Genomic DNA, 6,808 nt, shown 5'->3' with positions numbered 1-6,808 from the left:
GTTCATTATCAGTTAATTAAAAAATGCAAACCAAAAGTAATTATCAAAAGTATTATCATATGTAATAAGTTATTAGATAATATCGCTTATTTTAAAAAAAATATTCCATAAAAATAGACTAAAGGGAAGCAAGAAAATATTTTTCCACCTTAATTTTTTTAAAAATTTGTTACTTGTCAATGAAGTGTGCTGTGTTGCTACTGCATGTGAAAGTATAACATAATTTTGTCCATCTATCAAAATTAAAAGTTAAATTTTGATTGATAAAGAACAGAAATGTGTTGTTCGTTCCTGTTAGACACACGCCCACGCTTCTTCTCTACTGTATTGATTTGACATAAACTTTTTCAATGAGTGAGGATTTTTTTTAAGTAAAAAAATGCATGTTCTTGTACAATCCGATTTTTTTTACTTTTTGAATGAAAGAAGATGTTATATGTCTATTATCTGTTGTTGGTTAAATAAAAATCCCCCAAAATAATTTTTAATATAATGATTAAATTTTCACGCAATATTGTATCCTACGAAGAGTGCATTTAATGCATTTTAATTAACTAGTGTTCACCTTTAGTATGAAGTAAGGTGCAAAAGTTTACTTTCTTTTAAATCTGTATTACTTTTGCAAAGAATTTAAAATTTTCATCAATTTTTTTTTCTGTAAGCAGAAAACATGCAAAAATTCCCTGTTTTTTTTCTTTCCTTTTTAATTTTGCCCTTAGTTAGAATGTCAGTGGTTTTTGTGCCAGAAAATTATATTTTCTTTTTCTTTTATTTACTGTCGGTGCCATTTGCTAATTTGAACTTTTCAGTTTTCGCTGTATTGGCGATTTAAAATGCTGCCAAACTAGAGACCCTCTATTAAAATCATCATCATTTATGAATATATACTAACACTTTTTCTTTAGATATTGTTTAGACTAGGGGTTTCCAACTGGTGGCCCGGGGGCCGCATCCGGCCAGCGAAGCTTTTTTTGTGGCCCGCGAACTAAAATATATTAGTTGTCATTTTTTTGCGGACAATTTTTGTTAAAAATCTATATTGGTTTAAAATACTTTTTTCGTTAATACTAATTTCTTCGATTTTTCTTTTTCTTTCTCTTTTCTTTCTAATTTCTTCAATTAATTTATCTTAAAAACCTAATTTCTTCGTTTCTGTAAAATTTAACATACCAGCGGTGCAAAAAAAATTAATACTCAGGTTTTGCATCCAAGAAAATATTTATTGAAATACAAAAATAATCGTGTATGTTGCTCTTTTTTTATTTCATTTTTTGTTTGTATTTTGTAAATATAAATTAGCATGTGTGTATCAGAAATTTTTTCAAAGAAATTCCCCGATTTAACTTTTTGAAACCACTCATTTTGGACTAAATTATTTACACACATTTTTAAATTTTAAATGTAAATATCTATTCTCTGGTGGTTGCAGCAGACAAACCTCAATTTTCTCATTGAACATTTTGTATGCTACTATGCAAGTTTTAATACCAACCTTTTTAAAGTTTTATATGTTAACAATTAGATATCTGTTGCACATAAATTGTTTAATACATAGGTGCACACTGAAGTTATTGTAGCCCGAATTTTTATTATTTATTTAATATTTTTAAAAATATTGCTAAAACCAATTAAATATTTTTAAAAATCTACTTCTTATTTTAATTTGTAATTCAATCGTTTTGTTTTGTAGAACTTGGTAAAAATCTTACAGTTATATTTAATGTTCCTTCAAACATAAAAGAGTCTTACACAAAATTTTGATAAAGTTACGGCCCGCCACTTGATTTGTGTTTTTAGTTGTGACCCCCGGCCTCACATAAGTTGGAAACCCCTGGTTTAGACTATGACATTTTATAAAATGAAACAACTACGTGATGCGAAATGAAAGGACTCTTCGTCATCAGGTAGTTAAAAGTTCTTCTGGTACTAATTCCCAAAATAAACTTACATGCACAAACCGAAAAGTTGTTTTATTATATATATATTGGTGTTTTAGGAAGTGTTCTTTCATTTCATACCAATTTGGTAATATTACTATTAAAATTTGCACACAGTAAAAAATTACAACAATAAATTTCTTTTGAAAGGTTTATTTAAAATAAGAGAGTGTTCAGTAATATTTAATTAACAGGTTTTAAAAATTCTTCACTACACTTATATCCAACGTTGTGGTACTTGTTATGAGAGAGTATCTTCTGAAGAGAGGATTAGTTAAGGGCGAGAGATAATTTTCTCTTTAATTGATGCGGTGGTTGAGGAGAAAAATTAGGCCACATTTTAATGACATCGTAAAGTTTGTTACCCGGACATTCGATAGTGCCTGGACTAACTACCCTGTGACCATACAGCTTATAATCCCTCGCAAGATAACCCTCACTTACAGCATATTCGACGAGTGATTTTCCTGCTTCGATCATTGGTATCGAGGGCTTTTCCTCCATGAAGTTTCCCATAAAAGCAATGCCAAGAGAGATATGATTGTAGCCAAAGGTGTGTTTTCCAATTTTGTCCCAACCACGTCCAACATAGACGCGAGCATCTCCACCAATAACGAAATTATATCCTATATCATCATGCCCTTTGGTATCCATGTCAATAATTTGCAAACGTTTCATCTTTCTGATGGAACTCTTCTCGTCATCGTATTCATGTTCACCTCCAGTGCGATGGATAAATAGAAGAGAAACTGGAGTACTAAGACTTGCTACGTCGTTGGGATCTTGAGCTCCCCATTTTTCACGAGAGACAAATTCCATGTTTGCTTGTTAAATAAATATGAAGCTCAAACTTATAGGAACTGAAGCTCAAACAAACTGAAGCTCAAACTTATATGTTTTTATTAAGTGTCTGTGAATAATTAAGTTCAAATTCAATGTTTACATAGAATAGCAAGTTTTTTTACTCAAAAGAAGAAAAAATACTTTTTTAGATTTCACCTAGCAATCAGTGATTCTTATTTTTGCCAACCTTTCAGTTTTTAAGTTTGTGAAGAAACTGTAAAATAAAGTGATCAAGTTTACTTAATGGACTAAAAGATTTAAACTACGAAGAAGAAAAGGGAGAAAAAGAATACCTATTTATATATTATATATTGTAAGTGAATTTTATTGAAAATTTGTGGCGTAACTACCACTATAAATACTAAATACCAATTCACTAGTATATAAGCCTTTTTAACTTGATTCTATTTTGAGGTACCTTTTGATAGATGAAGGTTGACACAGTCGATAGTTAAATCCCCTCATTGGTGACCTGCGGACGTGATGTGAACTTGTCATTGATGGATGGTTCACATTAAAAATCAGTTGATTTGCTTAAAATATATATACTGTTCAAAGAAAAAAAATTCCGGTGAAGTAAATTAAGTCTGCCGGTCAATGAACAAAAATTAAGGGGAAAAATAATGAGCGAAATGCTATAAACAAAAAAAATAAGAAAAAATACTATGAGCAAAATTGATATAAATAAATAAATAAGCAGCATGAATCAACTAGTGGTAATCGTTCATCGAATTCTATCACAAATAAAATTCTGGAAGGGGAGCAATGTGGCGTAACTACCACTATAAATACTAAATTTCTAATTCACTAGTATATAAGACATGTTAACTTGATTCTATAAAGAAGTACCTTTTGATAGATGAAGGTTGACATAGTTGATTTATAAAACCCCACAATATCCCTGGTACCTAACAATAAAAACAAAAAATATCGCTGGGTTGACTGGCACGACTAAACACATAGATACAGTTAGATAAAAGTTAGTTTATTTTATTTTATTTCATAACCGTCGATGAACAGCCGACCCAGTTTTTGGATTTACGACAACTAACGTTCAACTCCGTATTCTTGTAATTTTAAACCCAATCCAGAAAACAAGGGAACTCCTAGATCAAGTATTGGGGTGAAAATTTGCCTTGGTGGAGGACTTTGTGGAGGAACTAACCTGCATTTGCGCTACATGGAGGAGAAAACCACGTAACCCTCCCACCTTTAGCCTGACGGCAATCGGACTCTATACCATGATTCGTCTACCACTGATATTATTTTAAGTCAGCACTGTCGTCGGTCCGAGCCGGGTGCGGAATTCGTATCCACCAGCCATCGTTGGGATTTGAATCCGGTTCACCTTATTGGAAGGCGAACGCTTTATAGGCTATTTTATTCTGAACTTTGAACATTAAATTTGAATTTCTTTCTATTGACATTCCTGAAGCTTCTCAAAAACGTCTTTTCGACAGCTTATAATTAGCCTTAGAACTCTATTATATGGTGCGAGCCTTGAAACTAAAATGCTTTCACTTATTTATCTACTTTACGAGAAAAAAACGAGTTAATTACTTAACGAAGATTTATTGATACACACAATAAAATTTTTTGTAATATATGAACCTGTGTATTTCACCAAGTCTTGTGAGTACCATGTACTAGGATGATAGCAATCTTCCAGTTTTAATTACAGTGATTTCCCTTTTAGCGATTTAAATTGTTCTATAAAAAAGGTATTGTAATAACTAAGGCCCGGATTTTGATGACATTTGCATTCTTTTGCATTTTTTGCATTTTTGGAAATTTTTTGTCCTTTAGAGCATTTTTTTAGATTTATAGGGCATTTTTCATTAAATTTGTTGGCTTATTTTGCATTTTAAAACATTTTTTAAATTTTTTGTTAGTTTTTTCCAATTCTTATTATTTTTTTATCATTACACTGGCTTCCAAACAGTGAGGAAAATCTCTAGGATATTAACAGGTGAAGCAACATCTTTTCAAATTAAAGAAGAATTGTCAGTAAGTGAGACCGTCTTTTTCAAGTACGCACCAATAACATCAGTAAACGTTGAAAGAAGCTTCTCCAGGTATAAAAATTTACTTTCAGACAAGAGACGCTCGTTTACATTTCGAAATATCAAAAAAAAAAATTAATAATCCAATGTAATTTTGATATTTAGTAATATTATGAGATGGAAGTTGTTACATTCATTAAAGTTTCTATACAAAATGAAAATGTTTTGGAGTCAATCTATTTTCCTTTTTTTTGCTATTTTAGGATATAAAACATATTTTTCAAACCTTAATGAACGTAGAATAAGTATTGCATTGCTTTACATTTTTTGAAATGGCTCATAATAATTTTAAAGAGTAAAACATTGTTTCAGTTCAATATTTTTACTTTATTTAAGTCATGTCATAAGGCATTTGTAGCGCAATTTTCGCATTTTAAAGGGCATTTCTTGCACTTTTTAAGGGCATTTTTTGCACTTTTTAAGGGCATTAATGGGGATTTTTTAGGTCATCAAAATCCGGGCTCTAGTAATAACTATTTACATTACATTATCAATCGTCATTTTTTTTTCACCTCAGTCAGTAGTGCATTACTTAAAATAGAAGACTTAGTTAGTAAATTGATTTTCTTGAATTTGGTTTTAAATATGATGCATGATTTTCGTTTAAATGCTGATTGTTGTAAGTTCTCTTTAGTGCAAAATTTGATCCATTTGAATGTTGAATATGCTTTGTCGGTGATTTGCAGATCATCAGGCACTTATCACACAGCCTGACCCTTTTTATCGGAATTTCCTTCAAAGAGTACATTACGCTCTCGGAGAAATCGAATCAACGGGAATTCAAATATTTACCATTAAATACCACGAGTAAAATTTTTTTATTTGCCATTTTAGCAATTATTCTCATTTTATAAATGGCACTACTCCTCGTTTGCGTTTTCAACAAAATGTATAAAGGAAATATTTTGCTTTGAAAATTCGTGAAGAAAAGCATTTTATTTTCTTCCACTCACTCAAATTCTTTATATGATATTCACTACGGTCAGCAGTATTTTCGTCTTTCTCGGCACAAGGAAGCGACATCGGACTAATGAAAAAGCGTCAGCCTAATCATCTGACAGCGATATAATTGTTCCGTCATGCCGTTATCCGATTTGATCGGCGTCATGCCGTATGATGAAAAAGCGCTTTTAAAAGAACTATTGACTTTTAATATTTTTAAAAAAAAAAACTTATTTTAAAAAATGTGCTAAGAGATTTAGGCAAGCTAACGGCATCCCATTATGAATATATTTAAATCCATTAGATTATTCTGTTTTTCTTAGCTTCGCAAAAAAGTGCAAATTTGTAAAATTATTTTTCGAAATGAGCCGTGTTGGGAAGATTTTACTTCTAACTCAGAAAAAGATATCGTGAGTTTCATACTATATTCCCTAACCATAAATTATTAAAATGCTAAATATATATATTTTTTTATTTTGACCAAAAATAATACAAAATAATGAAAAAAGCATGAAAAATATGTTTAATAAACATTCTGTGCTAAAGCGTTAAGGGAAATATATAAAGTAAAAAATTCCGTCTGAGAAATCTATTTTAAGCAAGGTTCCCACGATCTGGAAAAAATAAATGAGTTGTAGCTAAGATTTTTCAAGATTACTGAAAAATGCTTAAATTTTGCTTTCATAGAAAGCTAAATTTTAGAGAATTACGGAAAGAGAATTACGAAATTGTTCCCGAGTAATTTTTTGGCACCCATTTATATTTACATTAAATTAAAAATTTATTAGTAGCTTAAAACATCTAGATTTATATCACTTTCGCTATCACTTTAAAATAATTTTCAGACCGTGGGAACCCTGTTTAAAAGAAATTGGTATGAAAACATTTTTGATATAAATAAAAAATAATTAGCTCCCTCACAGATTTTATAGCAACGAGAAACTATATCTGAACATGTAAGTGCTAGGTTGTTTGTCTTTTGTAACAGAGCAATACATCTTTTCATAGAATACAAAATATTTA

This window comes from Parasteatoda tepidariorum, chromosome 3 (assembly GCF_982258835.1).
Source record: "Parasteatoda tepidariorum strain Cologne lab strain chromosome 3, Ptep-v5.0, whole genome shotgun sequence".
Taxonomy (NCBI): Eukaryota; Metazoa; Arthropoda; class Arachnida; order Araneae; family Theridiidae; genus Parasteatoda; species Parasteatoda tepidariorum.
This window is presented reverse-complemented; position numbering follows the sequence as displayed.